A 23,490-nucleotide genomic window follows, 5' to 3' on the forward strand; every position below is an offset into this window, starting at 1 on the left:
GCTCTTGGCTCATTTTTGCCTTATTTCCTTGCCTCTTATTTCTCCATATAAGCCACTAGATTTGGTGACCAGACGTTACATTCCCTGCCCTCCTTGTATCTTTAAATTTTTTTAATGTTTATTTGTTTTGGAGAGAGACAGAGCGTGAGCAGGGGAGAAACAGGGAGAGAGGGACACACAGAATCCGAAGCAGGCTCCAGGCTCTGAGCTGTCAGCATAGAGCCCCACATGGGGCTAGAACTCATGAACCGTGAGATGGTGACCCGAGCCGAAGTTGGAGGCTTACCTGACATAGCCACCCAGGTGCCCCTTTTTTGACTTTCAATTAACCTCTCAGATCAATTGGATTTTAGAATCTCCTCACACGCAGACTCATCGAGTAAGAGGTACTCTAACACCTCTCTCCCCGCTTCAAGGTGGGTATATACTTAGCTTCATCGAATCAACCCATCACAGTATGCACTTGGAGACTGATTTCGATTTTCTAAATCTTTGCTCCAAATCAAGGCTCACACTTGTTTTCTATTTCTCTCTAGAACTTGAGGAAACAGTATCAATCCCAGCCCTGATCTTGCCCCCAGCTTCCATTCCTCTAGCTAATATCCAGCCGAGCTTAGTAGAGCCCCTCCCAGGAAGACTAGGCAATTGCTCAATAGATTGCAAAGACTGTCTTCAAGGAGCAGGGAGAGGCAGGAGAAGACCAGGATTTGTGGGACACGGTCCGGATCTTGTAGGAACTTCCAGTCTAATGAGGACATAAGATGACAAAAGCCCCTGTAATGCCGGGTGGGGTGAAGAGAGACGTGCTCCTTTGTCTCCCGGTGATTATAATGAAGGAAGACGTTTCAAATGATTCTCGGAGAGTAGGTAGGTAAGAACAATAGTTGATACAGATGGTATAATATAGTCAAGTTCGAATTTAGGTGATCTGACATCTGTGCTTAGCTCTCACTGTTTTCTAATGCCTCTGCATAATATTTAATAGGTGGGGGGGGGGTGGGGGAGGAGAGATTTCTTCCAGGAACAAACCAACAAAGACACACAGAGCTCAGAGCCTGCTCAATTTGGTGGAAATAGATGATACATCATCTGAAATAGCAAGAGATGAGACTAGAAATATATTTGGGACTGGTTATTGAGGTCTTGGAACGCTTTGCTAAGAGTTTTGAGAATAATTTGATCCTTAATTGATGCAGCAAAGTTACGCCGAACGTCTACGAAGTATGAGGCTTTAGGAGTGTGTTAGTGAATAAAACCGTGTTGAGCCAATGAGCAGGAGAGACTCTGTTAAAGTAATTTCATTTCAGTTGTCAAGAACAAAAACAAATTTGAGTCATTTGCAGAGATGATGTGGAGTCAACGACATATTCTCTGAAAGAATGGAGAGTGATGGAAACCATAGAGATGGGACAGTATCTGTGGAGGCTAGAGTGAAGGATTGAGGGTGGAGTGGAGATTTTGAGTGTATCTGTCCACTTAGAAGTAAGAGAAACCGGGGAGGGATAAATTGAATAAGAGTAGGGATACTTCAAGGGACAGTTGTATAGAACCTAGTGGGAAATAGGTGCAAGATTGAACAGGTACAGGTCTTGACCTTAGAACAGAGTAAGGCAGTTCCTTTACCAACATGGGAATGAAGGTGGTGAAGATAGATAAAACTATGGGGCGCCTGGGTGGCGCAGTCGGTTAAGCGTCCCACTTCAGCCAGGTCACGATCTCGTGGTCCGTGAGTTCGAGCCCCGCGTCGGGCCCTGGGCTGATGGCTCAGAGCCTGGAGCCTGTTTCCGATTCTGTGTCTCCCTCTCTCTCTGCCCCTCCCCCGTTCATGCTCTGTCTCTCTCTGTCCCCAAAAAAATAAATAAACGTTGAAAAAAAATTTTTTTAAACAGATAGATAAAACTATAGCCACACTTTGAGCTACGAGAGGGAAATTGAGGACCTTTACACGTGCTCATTACTGTTTTTTAAACGAAGCAGGCTTTGTCATTTCCTGGAACTATCAAGGGATAGAGTTAAGGCCTCAGGAGACTTTATGATGATTGTTCTGGAGGCTACAAGAGGGGCTTGGCTCGAGGTGGGTGAATGAACCACAAGTGCACATGACGAGCTCACGAAGAGTTTCATGAATATTGCCTTGACCACAAAGACAGTCGAACGAAAATAACCTCTCAATAACCTCTGAGCATGTAGAGCAGCACCCGGCGGTAAGGCGAGTTCAATATTTTTATCTTTCAAAAGCGCTGCTGGCAAGAAGAAGTAGCCCAAAAGCAAAAAAGAATGCAAGGCGTCATTATCCTGGAAAGTCAATGGCGTGTAGTGAGAGGTGGTTTTGATTTTTCTGCTTTTGAATGCAGGGTGTAGGTTTTACAGGTTTGGGGCATGGAGTTTTGCATCAATATGATATGGTTCTGAAATCCAGGAGGCTTTTCGGCAGATGATCCCGGGGTTTTTGCTCCTCAGCGCTATTGACCATCGGAAAACCACCAGAGATCGACATTTCAGAGCAATTTCCCTTGCATTAAATACCGCGTCTTCTTCCCTTCCCATTTTTCCTTCATCTCTCCTTCCTTCTGTCTTTTTGCTGCTTTTAATGTAAAGATTCTTCACATATTTTAGTGAGATTTTGATCACTATTGTGGAGATTACAATCTCTTCATTGGCTGATGCCTATAGGATTATCCTAAGACATTTCTATAGCTTCACTTTTTGATAATGTTTAGTATTATCAGGCAGTGATATTCAGAAACCATCAAATATCATAAAGCAAAAGTTGAATGAAGAGCAATGCATACCTTAAAGGATAGGGGCCTCCGTAACCGTATCAAGACCAATTCCGTTATGACTCCCGTCTTAGTACGTGGCTTTGTTTTCCTTCAAGGATGGTTGAAAATCAATGCTCAGCCTGTGTGATTGGCCCACTTTAGAATTTCTCAAGGATTAACATCATGTAGCTTTTTTCTAGCTTGGGCATGGATTAGTAAATCTTCTGGTTGACATGGAGAGAAAGAATGCAGAAAGAAAATTTATTAGAAAGTGAAGTGGACCTTGACTAATTAAAAAGCAATAAAGAAAGACTTTGGAGGACAGTAGCTGGGGCTATGGTGTTAAAGACTGTAGGGAATCGATATCTTACAAGGTGTAGGGTTATACTGTTCATGTTAAGCGGAACCATAATTGCCTCCCAGGAGTCCCTGAGGTATAGACAGCTGGATTTTCCCCACGTTTAGCCCTGAGGTGCTGAGGTGATTTTTTATTTCCTACCAAGTTGATTCAACATTCTAACTGCATTTAAGGTTTTCTCTAGACCCGTGCTCAGCCCTATTAGATGTAATGTCCTCTTTTTATAATAATTCTCTACACCATTGCTCAGCCTTATTAGAGTTAATGTCCTCTTTTTATAATAATTACTTTTTTATGCCTGCTTTGCAATTCTGAAGTGAAATTAATAGATAATAACCAATCTACAGGCAAAATTTTCAAAATTCAATATAATGCCGTGACTATATTTCAGGGGCATAACTTCTCTGTATTTCAAGGAAGTTGGTGTTCTGCCTTGTTATACACTGAGAGTTGTTTGTTGTTTTGGAAAATCATGTCACCAGTGGAAATACTGGTTATAGAATTTGAGGAGGCCACACAACGGTAGGCGTCTGCTTTTAAAGTCACAGATTCAAGGGTTTGACTACTTCAATATTTGAGTGCAAGAGTGTTTAAAGAATTAAGCGCACATTGTATTATATTAAATTACTCTCTTTTATTTCTCCTTTGCATTATATGTAGAGCACATTTTTGCATTTTTGAAATTTTGCCTGTAGATGGTTACCTCTTAGCTTCATTTTAGACTAATTAATCAGGCCGGACACTTATTATCTCCAAATTCAATTGGGGATGAAAGGTCCCTCATGCAGTGATTCACAGATTTTAGGTTCCTGTCCGCTGGGGGACTGATGGCCTGTTTCTTCTACATTGGCCTCTCCGTAAGGCTGCTTGCAACATGGCAACTCAATTCTGTCAGAGCAGGTGACATGTCAGAGGGAGAGAGAGGGAGAGAGGAAGGGAGAGATATCAAATATCTTATTTAATCTGTTTTAAGTTAGTTACTGCCATTCCAGTATTACTTACCATCTTTCAAGGAAGATGTTTAATACTTGCTGAAAGAACGTTGAACATCCCAGGTGACTTCATCAACATTTATGGAATAATACATTGTGGTGGAAATATTTCTCTAGGAGCCCCAAACCCTGGGTTCTAATTCCAGGCCTGCCGATTACTGGTCCATTCACTGGTCACATAACCTTGGGCCAGTCACACCATTTATGACAAAACAAGAAATAGTCTCTGACTGTGTTTCCTGATTCAGAGCTCCTAAAATGCTTGTAATTTCCTGAGTAATAGGGGTGCTAAGAACATCTTTTGTTCTAATATTTGGTCTTTGACCCTGGTTCCTGACGCAAGAGCTCCTCAGACCCTTGGAATCTCCAGAGTGTTGAGTGTCTTTTTGTATGCTAATGAGATGAGTAGTGTCTGAGAGTCCCTGGATAGCTTCAGGGTGGCGGCTGGTCAGCAGAAAGTTGACCAAGTTTACAGCTTGGAACTTTCAGGCCCATCCTGCATTCTCTGTAGAGAAGAGAAGGGGCTAGAAATTGAGTACATAGTTGCTGAAGCCTGTGTGATGAAATCTTCATAAAAATCCCTAAACTATGCAGAAACCTAAGCTGCTGGGTTGGTGAATCTATCCATGTACCAGGATGATGGTGCACTCCAATCCCATGGGCACAGAAGCTAATTTGTTCAGGACCCTCCTGGACTTGACCTCATATTACTCTTTGTCCATATCCTTCTAATGAACCAGTGAACATAAGTGGGTTAGACTTCTGGGTCTGAGCTCTTCAACTGTGCAGTCTTAGCTAATTCCAGATAGTTAGCGTCAGAATTGATTTGTAGGACATACACTTGGTGTTGGGAGAGTTGGAAAATTGGTCCGTGTGCGAAAACACCCCTCCTTTTGGTGTCAGGAATGTCCTGTGGGTAGAAGAAAACAGGAGCTTCTGTAATCGAGCTAACGTGAATTCGCTGTTTACTGAGTCACAGGTAGAACACACCAGGAGGTGTTACACAAAGGAAATTTTCTTTGCAGCAGATAAGGAGATCATGGGGAATAGCTTCCAAAGCTGTGACTGCCCAAGTGGGGGTGAGTGGATTTCTTTTATTTAGGGTTAGGATGAGTAGTCAGCATGAGTTTTGTCATCCTACATAGAGGCGGGCGTAAGGTGCACGGGTACTTAGGAAACATGCCCATAAGTGCATGGTATGTTAATAAAATCTCCTTGGGCGGAGACTTTAACATTATGAGGTACATGTAACTGTCAGACACTCCATGGTCCAACCCTGCCAGTGTGAGTCGGTGGTTGAGGTCAGATATTGGTCTAGGTCACCGGATCTCTTCTTGTTGTTTGCCTCCAAAAGATAATGTTAACATTCCTGGGAAGAAAGGGGGTCCCCAGGGTCCTCTGGTGACAGTTTTAACCTCCTTTACCCTATGGGGTGTGGTTTTACTTCCTCTTAATCTTTAAGCCTGTTTTTGATCATTTATATAAAGGAAACCACAATGGCCACATAAATTCCTAAGGGGTTCCTTCCAAGATGGGTAAAAAAAAAAATTGGTTGTGAAGATACTTTGACAACTGACATGTCAGACAACCTCAAGGAGTTATTATTACAAGTACCATTGTTTCTGTGGGGAAGGGCCTTCCAAGTTCAAAATAGCACACACATAAATAAACTTGGGAAACACAATGCTCTTGTATATTGGGAATTTCCTATATTTAAAACCCAAGTTTAAGGGGGAAAAAAAAAAGAGGTTAGAGTGGGAGAGAGCCAAAGCATAAGAGACTCTTAAAACTGAGAACAAACTGAGGGTTGATGGGGGCGTGGGAGGGCGGGCAGGGTGGGTGATGGGTATTAAGGAGGGTACCTGTTGGGATGAGCACTGGGTGTTGTATCGAAACCAATTTGACAATAAATTTCATATATTTAAAAAAAACAACCCAGTTTATACAGATAAAATTGTCTGTGTAGTTCACACATACGTCCTGATAAGGAGGTTGGTGTGGAAATATTTTTACTGTGGTTAAATTTTAAGATTTTCGCCAGAATTATTTTTCAAATGAGATTCTCATGCCATTGAAACAGAGAAAAGAAAGAGGAGTGAAGCTACAATATCTATGAGATTTGACTTCACTATTACAAGGAACCCACGGAATACTGAGTATACAATAGGCAATTAATGAATATCTTTCCCGTAAGGCAGAATAAACTTAAAGTCACAACTGACTGGGTGGCTCAGTCAGTTCAGTGTCCGACTTTGGCTCAGGTCATGATCTCATGGTTCAGGGGTTCAAGCCCTGCATCGGGCTCTGTGCTAACAGCCTGGAGCTGGCTTCAGATTCTGTGTCTCCTTCTCTCTCTGCCCCTCCTGTGCTAGTGCTCTGTTTCTCTCTGTCTCTCAAAAATAAGTAAATGTTTAAAAAAAATTTTTAAGTCACAACTATATAGCCATAGGAAATCTCATACAAGGTATAGGAGAAGCTATTGATTTTTTAGTTTGCTGCGTAGCAACAACACAATAAAGCAATCAGACACAGTGACCTCTCAAGATAGCCTTCAGTGTAGATCAATGCAAATACTTGTACTCCTCGCGGTCCTCATATTCTGAATCAAAATCATTTTTGAGTACCCATGCATATGGCACACCGTGTCTGTCATGGAGACCTTTTAGACATGATTCAGGAATTAGCTCCTCAAATCGCAACTTCGCCAATCAAGTTAGCAGGAGAGGCTTTGTTGTTTCTGCAAGAACTGCGTGAGTCATTTATGAAAACCAACTTTTAACAATCTGAACTAAAGCCTTAAATATTTTTGGTGTTGAATATAGAATCCAAGCCTGATTAACTACTCACTCCTAAAAATTCAAACTCCGGATGTAAGATACAGGCACAGAACAACAAATGAGCAATACTGGTCAAAATACATGCTCTGAATTTTCTGGTGTTATGACCACGGCCATCATTATCATTATCATCACTACTGACCATATATAATCAGTGAAGCAGTATGTTGTTTTCTGGGTTCTGCAAATTGCCCTATTGCCTGAAAATATAAAATCCAAAATTAGTTTTCTGACAGATGATGCATGTGGGAATTTTGAAGATAAATGGATTTTCTTATAATAGGTGCCTATTAAGTGGGGCTGGAAGTTGAAGAGGATATTAAAATTCTTTCATTTAGCTTGTGTGAACCTAATTTTTCCCAGGGCTGCTCTTTCCTTAGACTTTTCCTTTTGATTCTTTAATCTCTTCTCTCCCTTCATCCACACATGAAATAATAATATTCAGGGTCAGTATCTCATATTCTCCTTCCTCTATATAACCTCTCTAATGTCTTCCCATTGTTTAGCTTCCATTTACACTCAGGTGATACCAAAGTCTTTAGATCTTTCCAGACCAGTACCTTTAGTCCATTTCATTGGTTCTAATGACTCTTTATACAGCTTTAACCCGTCACTCATTTATGTGGACTGAGCACACTTGAATCTTCTACCTCACCTTCTTAGAAGGTATAGAAGAGGTATTTCAATGCGGAAGTAATCCTCACTAGTGTGAGAAAATAAGAAACAGAGTTATCCATAGTATTTGAGAAATTCCTGAAAGGCCCCAAGCAAAAAATCAGCCTGAAATCGACTTGAGCAATAACTACTACAGTGAATTGTTGAAAAAAGGCCAGAAAGAGTTCTGAGGGTGAACCACACACACAAACAAAGAATTCCAAGGAGAGGGGAAGGGCCCAAGGGGGATCTATGTGATGATTTGAAAACTTCTACTCAGAGCAGAAAGTAGTATTGGGCCTTTTAATGTCCTTATTTTTTATTAAAAAAATTTTTTTTATCATCAGCCCCACCTGCTTCCCAACTATGCTTGCCTCAAAGGTGAGCTTCACAGGGATTTCCCATCCAACAGCAATGATGAGCATAGTTCTTGGCTCTGAGAGGAAGAGGAAGCCTCACCTGTAGAAGATGAGCTGGCCGCCTCCGTGTGGTTGCCAGTTCCAAATCCCATCCCTTCTGCACAGCAACTAAAGGCGGGCTCAAGTAAAAAGACACTTCCCCTTGAAAGAAGAGGGCTCTTAAGATTGTTAAGGAAAACCATTGTCATGAAACAGAGGCCGTCAACAACAGAAAAACTACCAACCAGAGAAAGAGTTGCTAATAGAAGCAGGAAAACCCTAAGAATAATTGCCATCCTCAGATATGTAAAGGAAGACACATATGTTGCGTCCATTAGACATCTTTAGTATCAGGCCTCAGAAACACACTGTGGTAAATTTTAACAACTAATGTATCAGAAGTATATGAGGAAGCTCCTAGAATGGTTATGAGGCCATAGACATCCAGGATTAAAAATAGAACAAGAACTACAACAAGGGCAAGGGCAGGGACCAAGCCCTGAGAGTTCTTGCTCTGCAGATATGCACTTTCCAGTGAAGAGGCCTCATGCATTTCTGTTTCCTTGATTTTTTGGATTAATATTCATATCACAGGAGAGAAAGAGTATGATTGCCTAGCTTAGACTGCACATCCACCCCTTGGTTAGGAGAGGGCGGGGACCTTGATTTACAGTTCCATAAAGCCCAAGTAAAATTGGGGGGAGAAGTGATAACTCAAAATAAAATTTGTGAACTAGAAAAAAAATTAATTAATTGTTAAAAGTGGAAAAAAAAAAAGCCAGCGGGGGCGGGGGGGGGGGGGAGGGTGCACCTGGGTGGCTCAGTTGGTTAAGCATCCAACTTCGGCTCAGGTCATGATCTCACAGTTCATGAGTTTGAGCCCCACGTTGGGCTCTGTGCTGACAGCTCAGCTTCGGATTCTGTGTCTCCCTCTTTCTCTGTCCCTCCCCTGATCATGCTCGCTTGCTCTCTCTCTCTCTCTCTCTGAAATAAATAAACATTAAAAAAATGCAACATTGGTGTGCTGGTAAGGCAAACACATTTAGATATCAGAAATACAACAAATACCTATAAACATCCATGAAATGAGAATAGCAAGTTATGAAAAAAGGAGTCAGTAAGAATTGGGGAAAATAAGATCACCACTATTTTAAGAAATTGGTGGATTTATGCTAACACAGAATGGACAGAGTTTAAAAGTGAATTTTTGAGCTACGTGATTGCGCCAAGGGAATTCTCCTGGAATGAAGTTCTAAAGTACAAAGGGAAACAAAGGAGTATGTTCTAGACACTACCTAACGGAAGTTATAGAAACACAAGATAGAAAGATTGGTGGAGAAGAAGTAATAAAATTTGTTGTATAATATCTTCATTATAGTTTAAATATATTTTCTGATTTCTATCATCATTACTTCTTTGGCCCACAGATTATTAGTGTGTTTCTGAGGTTAGATTTCTGTTACTCAATTTCTAGCTCAGTTGTACTAGGGCAAGAGAATATCCTCAGAATGGGTTTCAATTCATTTAAATGTGTTGACTCCTGTTTTATTGACTAGTATATGGACTACTATGTTTTTAAATATTCTGGGTATACTTGTAGAGTATCCTGCCCTTGCTGGTTACAGGGTTCTATAGATGACCATATGTTGCCAAATTTATTGACTGTGTTGTTTAAATCTACACCATTATTTATTATTTCACGTCAACTTTTATTTGTTACTAATATAAGTATGTTAAACTTTTGTCACTGTTATTTGTGACTTGTGCTGTTCAGTGTACAGGTCTTACGTCAGATTTATCCCCATAATATTTCATATTTTGGAGGCTATTGTGCAAGTCACTTTTAATTTCCATTTTGGATTATTCATTGCTTGTATGTAGAAATACAACTGATTTTTGGACACGATCTTGTATCACGTAAACTTGTTCCCCTCATTTATTAGTTCTAGCGGCATTTTTGTTGATTCCATAAGATTTTCAAGTGGACAATTGTATCATCTATGAATAACAAATTTCATTTTTTTCCTTTCCAATCTACACTCATATTATCTCTTGCTGTTGCCTTTTATTGTACTGGAAAGAACAAATACTGAAGTTCTTTCCAGTACAATATTGAACAGAAATGATGAGAGTAAATGTCCCTGTCTTGTTCCTGACCTTTGGAGGAAAACATCTGGTTTTTCACTATTTTAAATTTTTTTTTCAACGTTTTTTTATTTATATTTGGGACAGAGAGAGACAGAGCATGAATGGGGGAGGGGCAGAGAGAGAGGGAGACACAGAATCGGAAACAGGCTCCAGGCTCCGAGCTATCAGCCCAGAGCCTGACGCGGGGCTCGAACTCACGGACCGCGAGATCGTGACCTGGCTGAAGTCGGACACTTAACTGACTGCGCCACCTAGGCGCCCCTGGTTTTTCACTATTAATCCACTAGCTGTAGATTTTTGTAGATACCCTTTGTCAGAATGAGGAAGTTCCCATGTGGTCATAGGTTTCTGAGAGTTTGTTGTTGTTGTTGTTGTTTTTAAATCATGAATGGATGTTGAATTTCTTTCAAGTGATTTTTCTGCATCTGTAAAGATGATCCTTTGTTTTAAATCTATTAATGCACTGACTTACTTTGATTGCATTTCAAATGTTAGACCATTTTTGGATTTCTGGCATAAAATCTACTTGGAAAGGATGCATATTATCATTGAAAATGCTGTTATCATTGAAAATCCTACTTGTTATATTTTTCTTCAAACCTCTCTGTCTGGTTTTTGTGTCAGAGAAATATTGGCCTCATAGAGTGAGTTGGCAAACATTCCCTATTCTTTGTTTTTCTGAACATTTGTTATAATTGGTATAATTTGTGACTCAGATGTTTGCTAGAATTCTCAGTAAACCTCTCTGAGTCAGGAGGCTTTTTTCCTAGGAAGATTACCAGTTACCAATTCAATTTCTTTAAGAGAGCTATTCAGTTGGTCTCTTTCTTCTCAAGTAAGCTTTGTCCAAGCAATGTGTCGATTTGATCTAATTGATCAAATTTACTGGAATTCAGTTGTTCATAACAGTACCTGAATTGTTTTAAAATCATGTGGCATATGTGATGATGTCACCTGTATACCTACTGATTTTTTGTCTGCTGGTTCAATCAGTTGCTGGGAATGTGAGATCGAAATACCAAATTATAATTGCGGATATGTTTATATCCCCTTGCATTTCCATCAGTTTTTATTTCATCCTTGACACCGGTATTTTGTATCTTTTCTCTTTTCTTTCCTTCCTAGAAGTTCATCAATGTTAATTGTCTTCTCAAAAAAAACCCATATTTTACATCATTGACTTTTCTATTGTTTTTCTGTTTTCCACTCCTTGATTTCTAGTCTGCGCTATTATTTTATTTATTTGTTTATTTGTTGTATGTTCCTTTTGTAGTTTAATTACATGAAAGTTGTGGTCATTTATTTGAAAAATTTCCTTTTTTTATGGTATAAATGTTTATTGCTATAAATATGTATTTCAAGACTGCTTTAGCTGCATCCCACAAATTTTAGTATATTGCGTTTTCATGTTCTTGAAGTAAAAAAATACTTTGTAATGCCTCCTTTGATTTCTTTGCTATTAGAAGGGTGTTCTCTACCATATCTCTACAGATATTTGGGCATTTTCAAGAGATGCTTCTGTTATCACATGAGTCCATTATGGTTTGTACAACATAGGTCCTTACAGATTTACTGAGGGTTGTGTTGTGGCTCACAATATGCTCAGTGAGCACATGAAAATAACATATATTCTGCTGTTGCTCTGCGGAGTGTTCTATAAATATTAATGAGGTTGATTTGCATTGGGTCTTTCATACATGGCTTTTATGATCTCGAGGTATGACCCTTCTGTCCCTCCTTTCTTGAGGGTGTTTATCAAGAAACGATGCTGTATTTTGTCAAATGCTTTCCCTGCATCTGTTGAGAGGATCATGTGGTTCTGGTCCTTTCTTTTATTGATGTGACGAATCACATTGATTGTTTTGCGGATATTGAACCAGCCCTGCATCCCAGGCATAAATCCCACTTGGTCATAGTGAATATTTTTTTAAATGTATTGTTGGATCTGGTTGGCTGATATCTTGTTGAGGATTTTTGCATCCATGTTCATCAGGGAAATTGGTCTGTAGTTCTCCTTTTTAGTGGGGTCTTTGATGGTTTTTGGAATCAAGGTTATGCTGGCCTCATAGAAAGAGTTTGGAAGTTTCCTCCCATTTCTATTTTTTGGAACAGCTTCAAGAGAACAGTTGTTAACTCTTCCTTAAATGCTTGGTAGAATTTCCCTGGGAGGCCATCTGGCCCTGGACTCTTTTTTTTGGGGGGGGGGATTTTGATTACTAATTTGATTTCTTTACTGGTTATGGGTCTGTTCAAATTTTCTGTTTCTTCATGTTTCAGATTTGGTAGTGTATATGTTTCTAGGAATTTGTCCATTTCTTCCAGATTGGCCCATTTTATTGGCATATAATTGCCCATAATATTCTCTTATTGTTGTTTTTATTTCTGTTTTTTTGGTTGTGATCTCTCCTCTTTCATTCTTGATTTTATTTATTTGGGTCCTTTTCTTTTTCTTCTTGATCAAACTGGCTAGTGGTTTATCAGTTTTGTTAATTCTTTCAAAGAACCAGCTTCTGGTTTTATTGATCTGTTCTATGTTTTTTTTGGTTTCAATAGCATTGATTCCTGCTCTACTCTTTATTATTTCCTGTCTTCTGCTGGTTTGGGGTTTACTTGCTGTTCTTTCTCCAGCTTTTTAAGGTGTAGGGTTAGGTTGTGTATCTGAGACCTTTCTTCCTTCTTTAGGAAGGCCTGGATTGCTGTCTATATACTCCCCACTTATGACTGCCTTTGTTGCATCCCAGAGGTTTTGGGCTGTGGTGTTATCACTTTCATTGGCTTCCATGTACTTTTTAATTTCTTCTTTAACTTCTTGGTTATCCCATTCATTCTTTAGTAGGATGTTGTTTAGTCTCTAAGGGTTTGTTACCTTTCCAAATTTTTTCTTGTGGTTGATTTCGAGTTTCATAGCATTGTGGTCTGAAAATATGAATGGTATGATCTTTATCTTTTTGGACTTGTTGAGGGCTGATTTGTGTCCCAGTATGTGATCTATTTTGGAGAACATTCCATGTGCACTGGAGAATAACGTATATTTTGCTGCTTTAGGATGAAATGTTCTGAATATATCTGTAAAGTCCATCTGGTCCAGTGTGTCATCAAAGGCATTGTTTCCTTGCTGATTTTTTGATTAGATGATCTGTCCATTGCTATAAGTGGGAGTTTTGAAGTCCCCTACTATTAAGGGATTATTATCAATGAGTTTCTTTATGTTTGTGATTAATTGATGTATATATTTGGGTGCTCTCACATTTGGAGCATAAATGTTTACAAATGTTTCCAATTGTTAGGTCTCCTTGGTAGATAGATTCCTTAATTATGATATAATGCCCTTCATCTCTTGTTACAGTCTTTGCAAACCATAAGAGACTCTTGGATACCAAGAACAAACTGAGGGTTGATGGGGGTGGGGGAGAGGGGAAAGTGGGTGATGTGCATTGAGTAGGGCATTTGTTGGGATGAGCACTGGGTGTTGTATGGAAACCAGTTTGACAATAAATTATATATAAATAAATAAAATAACAATAAATAAATAAATGACAATAAATAAATAAAGTCTAGATTGTCTGATATAAGTATGGCTACTCCAGCATGTCAACCATGCTACTTTTGTCAACCATTAGCATGATAGATGGTTCTCCATCTTCTTACTTTCAATCTGAAGGTGTCTGTAGGTCTAAAGTGGATCTCTTGTAAACAGCATATAGATGGATCTTATTTTCTTATCCATGCTGTTACCCTACATCTTTTGGTTGGAGCGTTTAGTCCATTGAAATTTAGAGTGAGTACTGAAAGATACAAGTTTATCGCCATTGTGTTTCTTGTAGAGTTGGAGTTTCTGGTGGTGTTCTCTGGTGCTTTCTAGTCTTTGTTTGCTTTGGGTCTTTTTTTTCTTTTTTCCCTCTTTTCTCCCCTCAGACAGTCCCCCTTAAAATTTCTTGTAGGGCTGGTTTAGTGATCACAAACTCCTTTTTGTTTGTCTGGGAAACTTTTACTCTCTCCTTCTATTGTGAATGATAGCCTTGCTGGATAAAGAATTCTTGGCTGCATATTTTTCTGATTCAGCACACTGAATATATCCTTCCACTCCCTTCTGGCCTGCCAAGTTTCTGTGGATAGGTCTGCTGCAAACCTGATCCGTCTTCCCTTGTACGTTAGGGACTTTTTACCCTTGCTGCATTCATGATTCTTTCCTTGCATGGGTATTTTGTGAATTTGACTATGATATGCCTTCTTGATGGTCGGTTTTTATTGAATCTAATGAGGGTTCTCTGTGCTTCCTGGATTTTGATGTCTGTGTCTTTCCCCAGGTGAGGAAAGTTTTCCCTATGATTTGCTCACATAACCCTTCTACCCCTATTTCTCTCTCTTCCTCTTCTGGGACCTCTATGATTCTGATGTTGTTCCTTTTTAATGAGCTACTGATTTCTCTAATTCTTATATCATGCTCTTTTGCCTCAGTCTCCCTCTTTTTTTCTGCTTTAGTATTCTCCTTAAGTTTGTCCTCTATATTGCTGATTTCCTGCTCTGCCTTCTCCATCCTTGCTGCCCTGGCATCCACTCAAGACTGCAGCTCAGTTATAGCATTTTTTATTACATCCTGACTAGATTTTACTTCTTTTGTCTCCTCAGAAAGGATTCGAATCTATTTCCGAACCCAGCTAGTGTTCTTATTGTCATCATTCTAAATTCTGGCTCAGACATCTTGCTTGTATCTACGTTAAGTCCCTGGCTGTCGTTTCTTTCTGCTCTTTCTTTTAGGGTGAATTCCTTTGTTTCATCATTTTGAAGGAAGAAAAGGAATTGATAAGGTTAAAAAAAATAAAAAAACTAAAAAACAACACACACATACACAAAAATCAAATAAATGATGCTAGATTCTAGGTGTATTTTGGTGTGGTTATTGAAAAAAGCTTGATAGATGAGAGAAAAGGGGTGGGAAGGAAAACCTTTGAAAATTTGAGAAAATGACTACAATTAAAGAGAATAAAATGAAATGATGGAAGTAAAAAAGAATTTGAAAAACTTACAAAATAAAAAACATAGTAGAAAAAATAAAGAAAAATATTTTTTTTTAATTTTTTTTTTTAACGTTTATTTTTGAGACAGAGAGAGACAGAGCATGAGCAGGGGAGGGTCAGAGAGAGAGGGAGACACAGAATCTGAAATGGGCTCCAGGCTCTGAGCTGTCAGCACAGAGCCCGATGCAGGGCTCGAACTCACGGACCGTGAGATCATGACCTGAGCCGAAGTCGGCCGCTTAACCGACTGAGCCACCCAGGCGCCCCAAGAAAAATATTTTTAATGAAAATTGAAAAAAATAAATTTTCTCTCTTTCTGTATTCAAGAAAAAGAAATGAAAAAGAAAAAAAAAAGAAAATTGAGTAGATGGACCAGTGAATACACTGAAATACAATTGAAATTAGCTCGTTTTCCCCTAGAAATCAAGCTATGAAGTGCTTTATAGTCCATAAACTAAGCAGGTGGCGAGAATCGTGTTCCAGGTTGGCCCACTTGGACGGGGCTTAGTGTAATGGCTCCATTCTCCACTAGATGGCATTGCTTAGCTTACTGGGGTGGATTGTTGTGGGGCCTGTAGGTGCGTAGGTGCATGCGTGGGAGCAGTGAAAATGGCGTCACCCAGCTACCCAGTTTCTAATATCGGAACTCTCTTCTCCCCGACCAGCAATCGCGCACCCATCCTTTGTCTCCAGCTTCCATCCACTCCCCGCTTTTACACTGTCCGTGACCAAGCCTTCAGGCTGCCAGGCGGCACCTCCCTCCTGAGTTTTATCTCAGATGCATCTGTGTTTCCTGCCCCCTTGCATCTGAGGGACTGTGGCTTTGACCCACTCAGATCCTCTGTGGGAGGGTCTCACTTAGCGACAGCCAGCCGGGCGCCCCATGAAAGTTTGTGTGATCCTGTAGCAGCAGCACCTCAGGGATAATGGAAAATCACAACACGCATCTGGCACCAGCCTTCCCCTTCCCACCAGAGCACCGCCAGGTATCAGCTGTGGAGTTGCGGACTCTACGCTCCCCCTGTTTATAGTCTGAATGGAATTTAAACCCTCTCCTTTCTCCTTTCTCCCTTTTTAGTTCAGTCCCTGTGGCTGTTCCCACTTTTCCACTTTCTCTGTGGCTGCTTTTGAGGGGGGGCGGTGATTTTCCCAAACTCTCCCCCCAACCCCATCTCCGTCCTCTCTCCACGAGCAGAAACAGCTTCCAGCCCTCTGTGGCTTCTCTCTCCCCCAGTTCACCTCTCCGCACCATGTACGTGCAGAGTTCTGTGGTTCAGGTTGTGCAGATTGTTGTGTTAATCCTCAGATCAGTTTTCTAGGTGTGCAGGATGGTTTAGTGTTGATCTCGCTGTATTTCATGGATGCCTCCTTCATTTCACTTTTAAACACATTTGTCTTTATATTTCAAGACGGTTTCTTGCGGACAGCTTAGAGTAAGTTCTTGTGCACTTTAAAAATTAGTGTAACAGTCTCTGTCTTTCTTTATTTTTAATGTATGTTTTAAAAAATTTTTATTGTTTATTTATTTTGGGGAGAGACAGAGTGCAAGCGGGGGAGCGGCAGGGAGACACAGAATCCAAAGCAGGCTCCGGGCTCCGAGCTGTCAGCACAGAGCCTGACGCAGAGCTGAACTCATGAACTGTGAGATCATGACTTGAGCCAAAGTCAGATGCATAACTGACAGAGCCACCCAGGTGCCCCCTCTGTCTTTCATTTAGGGTGTTTATACTATTTATACTTAATGTAATCATTGATATAATGGTTTTTAAATGAGCAATCTTGCTATTTGTTGTTTATCTTATTCTATTTTTCCTCTTATTTATGTTGAGTACAACTCTTTGTTGTGTATTTTAGTGGTTGCTTGAAGTTTTATAGAATATATCTTTAATTTATCAGTCTGTCTTCGTGTGATATCATACTATTTTACATATAGTATGCAAGCCTTATAATACTGCACTTTAATTTTTCATCTGGCCTTTGTGCTATTGTCATAAGTTTTAATTTTACATGTATTTTAAACTCCATAATACTTTATTATTTTTGCTTTAAAAATGACTAAAATTTTTTTGGGGCGCCTGGGTGGCGCAGTCGGTTAAGCGTCCGACTTCAGCCAGGTCACGATCTCGCGGTCCGTGAGTTCGAGCCCCGCGTCGGGCTCTGGGCTGATGGCTCAGAGCCTGGAGCCTGTTTCCGGTTCTGTGTCTCCCTCTCTCTCTGCCCCTCCCCCGTTCATGCTCTGTCTCTCTCTGTCCCAAAAATAAATAAACGTTGAAAAAAAAAAATTTTTTTAAAAAAATAAAAAAAAAATGACTAAAATTTTAAAGAGATTTAAATAGTAAGAAAATATTTTGTATTTACTGATGTGGTTCCCAGTTCTGGTGTGCTTTATTCCTTCATGTAAATTCAAATTTTGTTTTTTACTATTTTTTTCTACAACCTGAGGATATCCTTCATTAGACATGAATGTCGGGGCACACGGATGGCCCGGGATCGTGGGATCAAGCCCCACATGGGGCTCCATGCTGAGCATGGACTTTGCTTGGGATTCTCTCTCCCTGTGCTCCTCTCTCCGTGACTAGTGTTCTCTCTCTCTCTCTCTAAAATAAAATAATTTTTAAAAATTTATTCATTTTTATTTTTTTCTTTTAAATTTTTTTATTGTGGCAAAATAAAAATAACATCAAATTTACCATTTTAATCGTTTTTAAGTGTGCCTTTCAGTGGCATTAAGTATATTTACATTGTGCAACCCTCGCCACCGTCCGTCTCCAGAGACGTTTTCGTCATCCCAAACTAAAATCTCTACTCCTTAAACTAGACACCCCGTGTGTCCTTCCCCCAGCCCCTTGCAACCATCGTTCCACTTTCTGCCTCTGAGACTCTGGCTACTCTAGGTACCTCGTTAAGTGGGATCCTATAATATCAGTCCTTCTGTGTGTGGTTTATTTCACATAGTGTCATGTCTTCAAGGTTCATCATCTGTTACAGCATGAGTAAGATGTTCTTTTCTTTTTAAGGCTGACTATTCCATCGTGTGGGATATTTTTGTTTTTCCACTCATTTTCTTTTCTCCGAGTTTATCCATTGATTTGTTGATGGGCCCTCATTTGCTTCCACTTTCTAGCTCTTGTGAATAATGCTGGTGGGAATATGGGTGTACAAGAACCCATTCAAATCTCTGCTTTCCACTCTTTTTTTTTTTTTTTTAATTTTTTTTCAACGTTTTTATTTATTTTTGGGACAGAGAGAGACAGAGCATGAACGGGGGAGGGGCAGAGAGAGAGGGAGACACAGAATCAGAAACAGGCTCCAGGCTCCGAGCCATCCGCCCAGAGCCTGACGCGGGGCTCGAACTCACGGACCGCGAGATCGTGACCTGGCTGAAGTCGGACGCTTAACCGACTGCGCCACCCAGGCGCCCCTCTTTTTTTTTTTTTTAATATGAAATTTGTTGTCACATTGGTTTCCATACAACACCCAGTGCTCATCCCAACAGGTGCCCTCCTCAATGCCCATCACCCACGTTCCCCTCCCACCGACGCCCCAAAAAATGAATGTCTGCTGGTGATGAATACCCTCAGCTTCTGTATGTTTGAAACTTTATTTGGCTTTTCTCTTGAAAGATATTCCAAACGGTACGGATTATATGTTGACTTCTTTCTCCTTCAATGCTTTCAAATAAATACTATACCAGCATTTATAAGGTTGTGTTGTTTTGGGTGAAAAACCTGTCTTTGACCTTCTCTTTGCTTTTCTGTATGTAATGTGTCTTCTTTCCCTGGATGCTTTTCAGATTTTCTCTTTTAAAAAAATATTTTTTTTTGAGAGTGAGAGTGCCCATGTGGGGGCACAGATAGAGATAGATAGAAAGAGATAGAAAGATAGGGAAATAGAGAGACTTCAGTAGGCTCCACACTCAGTGTGAAGCCAGACATGGGGCTCAAACTCACAGCCTGACCTGAGGTGAAATCAAGAATCAGATGATTAACTGAGCCTTCCAGGCGCCCCTTAGATTTTCTCTTTAACCCTGGCTTTAAGCAATATAATGATCATGTGCCTTGCTGTTGCTTTCATCGTATCTCTTGTGCTAGGGTCTGTTGACTTTCTTGGATCTATGACTTTACAAATTTCCAACACATTTATAAAAAAAAGTGGCTATTATTTCTTCAAATATTTTTGTCTCCTCTTCTTATCCTACACTACCAATCTTTAAGGGATTCTGATCGTAAATATATCTGTCTGCTTGAAATTGTGTAAAGGTTTATAAGGTTCTGTTCATTTTTTAAAAATCTCCTTAAATGCCTCTTTCGATTCTGCGTGGTTTTTACTGCTATTTCTTCAGGTACATTAATATTTTCTTTTAAAATGTCTAACCTATGTTTAATACCATTCAGCTTAGTTTTTGACCTCAGACATTACAGCTTTCATTCCTAGAAGTTTAATTTAGGACTTTTTATTCCTTCATGGGTTTAATTAACATATCTAATATTTCCTCTAGCTTCTCGAGCATGAAGAATAGAGTCACAATAATGGTCTCAATGTCATTGTGTACTAATTGTATGCCGTCTACCATTTTTTCTCATCTTTGTGGGCTGTATTTTCTCACATCTTAGTCTTGCAGGTAAATTTGTGTTGAATGCCAAATGTTATCAATTTTACCTTATTAAGTGGTGGAGTGCTACTCCTGTAAGTATTTTTTTTAAGTTTATTTATTTATTTTGAGAGGGAGAGAGTGAAAGCTGGGTAGGAGCAGAGAGAGAGAGAGAGGGAGAGAGAGAAACCCTGTACTGTGAGCATGGGGTTCAATCTCCCAAACCGTGAGATCATGACCTGAGCCAAAATTAAGAGTCGGGTGCTTAACTGAGCCATGCAGGTGCCCTTCATATAAGTATTCTGGAGCTTCATTCTAGAACGTGGTCAGGTTGTAAAGAGTTTGCTTTTCCTGACTTTTGGTTTTAAATTTGCTCTGTTAGGATACAACCAGTGCTTACTCAAGGGTTCACTTTTCTCTATTGTGAAGTGAGACCTTTCTTATAATTGTAACTGATGTTCTCTGAATTACGATTTTCTCTTCTACCTGTTGGAAACAGGCACTATGCCCAGCTGGATGTGAGTTTCAGCCATTATTCTATTTCTTCACACACACCTGCTGGGCAGTACTCAAGTAACACTCAACGGGACAGTCTCCAGGCATCAGAGCTGCCTCATCTGATTGTGCCCACAGGGAACGCAGCCCTCCCCTGCTTGATGCCCAGTGTCTCGAGTGCCATTATTTTATAGATTTCGTTTTACTCCTTTTCCGTTATTTAATACAGGGCTGTAAATCTAGCCTCTGTTTCTCCATCTTAATTAGAAGTGAACACACACACACACACACACAGTTTTTAAAACCTAATTTCCTGTGTGCCTGGGTGGTTCAGTTGGTTAAGCATGTGACAGGCTCCCGTCATGATCCCACGGTTCGTGAGTTCGGGCCCCGCATCAGGCTTTGTGCTGGCAGCTCAGAGCCTAGAGCCTGCTTTGGATTTTGTGTCTCCCTCTCTCTGCCCCTCCCCTGCTCGGGCTCTGTCTCTCTCTGTCTCTCTGTCTCTCTTTCTCTCTCTCTCTCGCAAAAGTAAATAAAAATTTAAAATAAATAAACCCAAATTTCCGCATCTGACTTCTCACCGAGAGTACACGCCAGCCGCAGGTGAGCCATACTTCTGCCTGATGCGTGTTTTCCATGCTGGTGTACAAATTTAAGAAGTGGGTTCTACACGGTGGCTTCCTATAGAATTGCAGGAACCACTTCTGCTCATGGTTCTTTGGCCGAATCGAGTCACATGGATTTGCCTGCTATCAAGACAGCAGGACTGCATATAACCCCCTGCAAGGAGAGTTAGTTCATGTTAATGATATAAATGATCCTTTTCACACAATTTATTTTCTTTCAACTCTTTCTGTTGATCCAAAAGGAAACTGATTCAAATAGCCAAATCTTCCTTACTCTTAAAAAAACCAGAACGCTTGCATTGCTTCAAACATTTTTAAAAACTGGTGGTAAAATACGCATGACATTTGAAGTTTACTATTTTAACCATTTGTAAGTGTGCGATTCAGTGGCGCTGATTTCATCCACCTTGTTGTGTGGTAATCGTCACCATCCATCTCCAGAACTATTTTCATCTCGCAAAACTGAAATTATGAATCTATTAAACGATAATTCCACTTTTCTCCTTCCCGTCAGCCCCTGGCAACCGACATCCTACCTTCAGTTTCTACCAATCTGATTACTCTCTGTAAGTGGAATCCTACAGTGTTCATCCTTATGTGACAAGCTGATTTCACGTAGCGTAAGACCTTTAAGGTTCATCTGTGCTATAGTGTGTGTCAGAATTTTATTCTTTTTTAAGGCTAAGTACTCTTCCTTTGTATGTATGCCCTACATTTTGCTTCTCCAGTCATGTGTCGGTGAACACACACATGGGTTGCCTCCACCTTTTGGTTGTTGTAACTCTGCTGTCAACATGAGTGTACAAATAGCTATGTGAGTGTATAAATTGCTTTCACTTCTTTAGGGTGTATGTCCACCCAGCAGTAGAGTCACTGGATCACGTGGTGATTCGATTTTTAATTGTTTGTGGAACCTCCCTACCGTTTCTCATAGTTTCTGCCTTTTTTACATTCCCGCCACAAGGGCCACAGGGATCCTAATTCCTCTTCATCCTTGACAACACTTATTTTTTGTTTCTTGTTTTTGATGATAGTGATCCTCATGGATATGGTGTCTCACTGTGGTTTTGGTTTGCATTTTCCTAATGATTAGTGATGTTGAGCAGCTTTTAATATGACTCCTGGACATTAGTATATCCTTTTGGGAGAAATGCCTATTCAAGTTCTTCGCTCATTTCTAACGTGGGCTATTGGTTTTAGAAGGATTGAGTTTTAGGAATTCCTTATATATTCCAGATGTTGATCCATTATTGGATGTATGATTTGCAGATATTTTCTCCCATCCCATGGTTTGCCTTTTACCTCTGTTGATGTGGTTTCCTTTGATGTAAAAAAAATTTTAATTTTGTCGTAGTCTGATTTATCCATTTTTTATTTTGTGGCCAAAGCAGTTTTTTTAAGACAAAGGAATGAAAAGGAAAAAAGTTTCATTTACATAAGGTTTATAGAGTCTTTTGCATTCTGAAAAGTTCACCCAAATATTTAGACTTTAAATACAGTTGCATTATAGTGTAGGAAAATTTTAATGGAGGCATTTAGCATGACCCAAATACATCTTGATTTATCCATATTTCCCTTTTTTATGATGTTTAACATAATGAAAAAGAAACACTTAAAATTCTTCTGGCATTACACCTTTAGATTGTCAGTGTGCTCAAAGGGCAGACATTCATGAATTTCAAAAGGCCTACAATTTTCTAGCAATTTGACTGGAAGAGTTCAATTTGCCATATCAGTTCTTCCATTTTTCTGATTGGAGTAGAAAACCGAATTGACAAGATGTATTTTTGATACTTTATGTTTAGGTGATGCCTGGGACTCCCAACTCTCATCCCTTCGTTGGCTTATAGTATATGCTGTACTTTTTTCAGGAATAGAAGCAACATAGGAAAACATTTGGTGTTATAATCGTGTCAATCAGGAGTGTACGTAAAACTAATATTGTCTGTTGGTCAGTGAATACAACTTTAAGCGTTATGCTTTTCCTTTTTATTTATTAAAAAAAAAAACTACTCCCCCAGCAAATTGTTTTCATATGAACAGACTATTTTGTATATTAAGAAACGGTAGAGAAAATGATGTTTTTGCCTAGAGTGTACTTAAACGTCCTTGTGTAATGCAATTTTATTGATTCTTTTTGACCACTGTGTCCTTTGCCCAGAATTTAAACAATAACGTTTATGGAAATGCTCTTAGTATTCCCAGAACACATCTTGTTTGCTCTTGAGACGAAGCTTTAACATTCAAATAATATGCTTTCTACTGTTAAGAGCCAATAGGTCGTTAGGCCAGTGAAGAAAGGACAGTTGCAGAGTTACAGGCATGTCATATATAACAGGAGTACAATGTCAGGTGGACTTTCTTGGTTTTTTTTTCCCCCTACATTAAAATCGGTGAATCAGAGAAGTTAGGGTATTGAGGAATAGAGGGCCAGGGTTGCTTTTTCACTTTTCCTTGCATTTCTGTGTGTGTTCACCTTTGACATTTCTCTTCCTTTATTGGGTATTTGTATATCTGACACATTTGCAGTCTCATCTAGCTTTTTATACTTCCCTCAAGAAATAGATGGTGTGGGGCTCCCGGGTGGCGCACTTGGTTTATCATCTGGCTC

Source organism: Lynx rufus, unplaced genomic scaffold (genome assembly GCF_022079265.1).
Source record: "Lynx rufus isolate CCGP_SWC_20201006 ecotype Redwood Valley unplaced genomic scaffold, mLynRuf1.p SCAF_9, whole genome shotgun sequence".
Classification (NCBI taxonomy): Eukaryota; Metazoa; Chordata; class Mammalia; order Carnivora; family Felidae; genus Lynx; species Lynx rufus.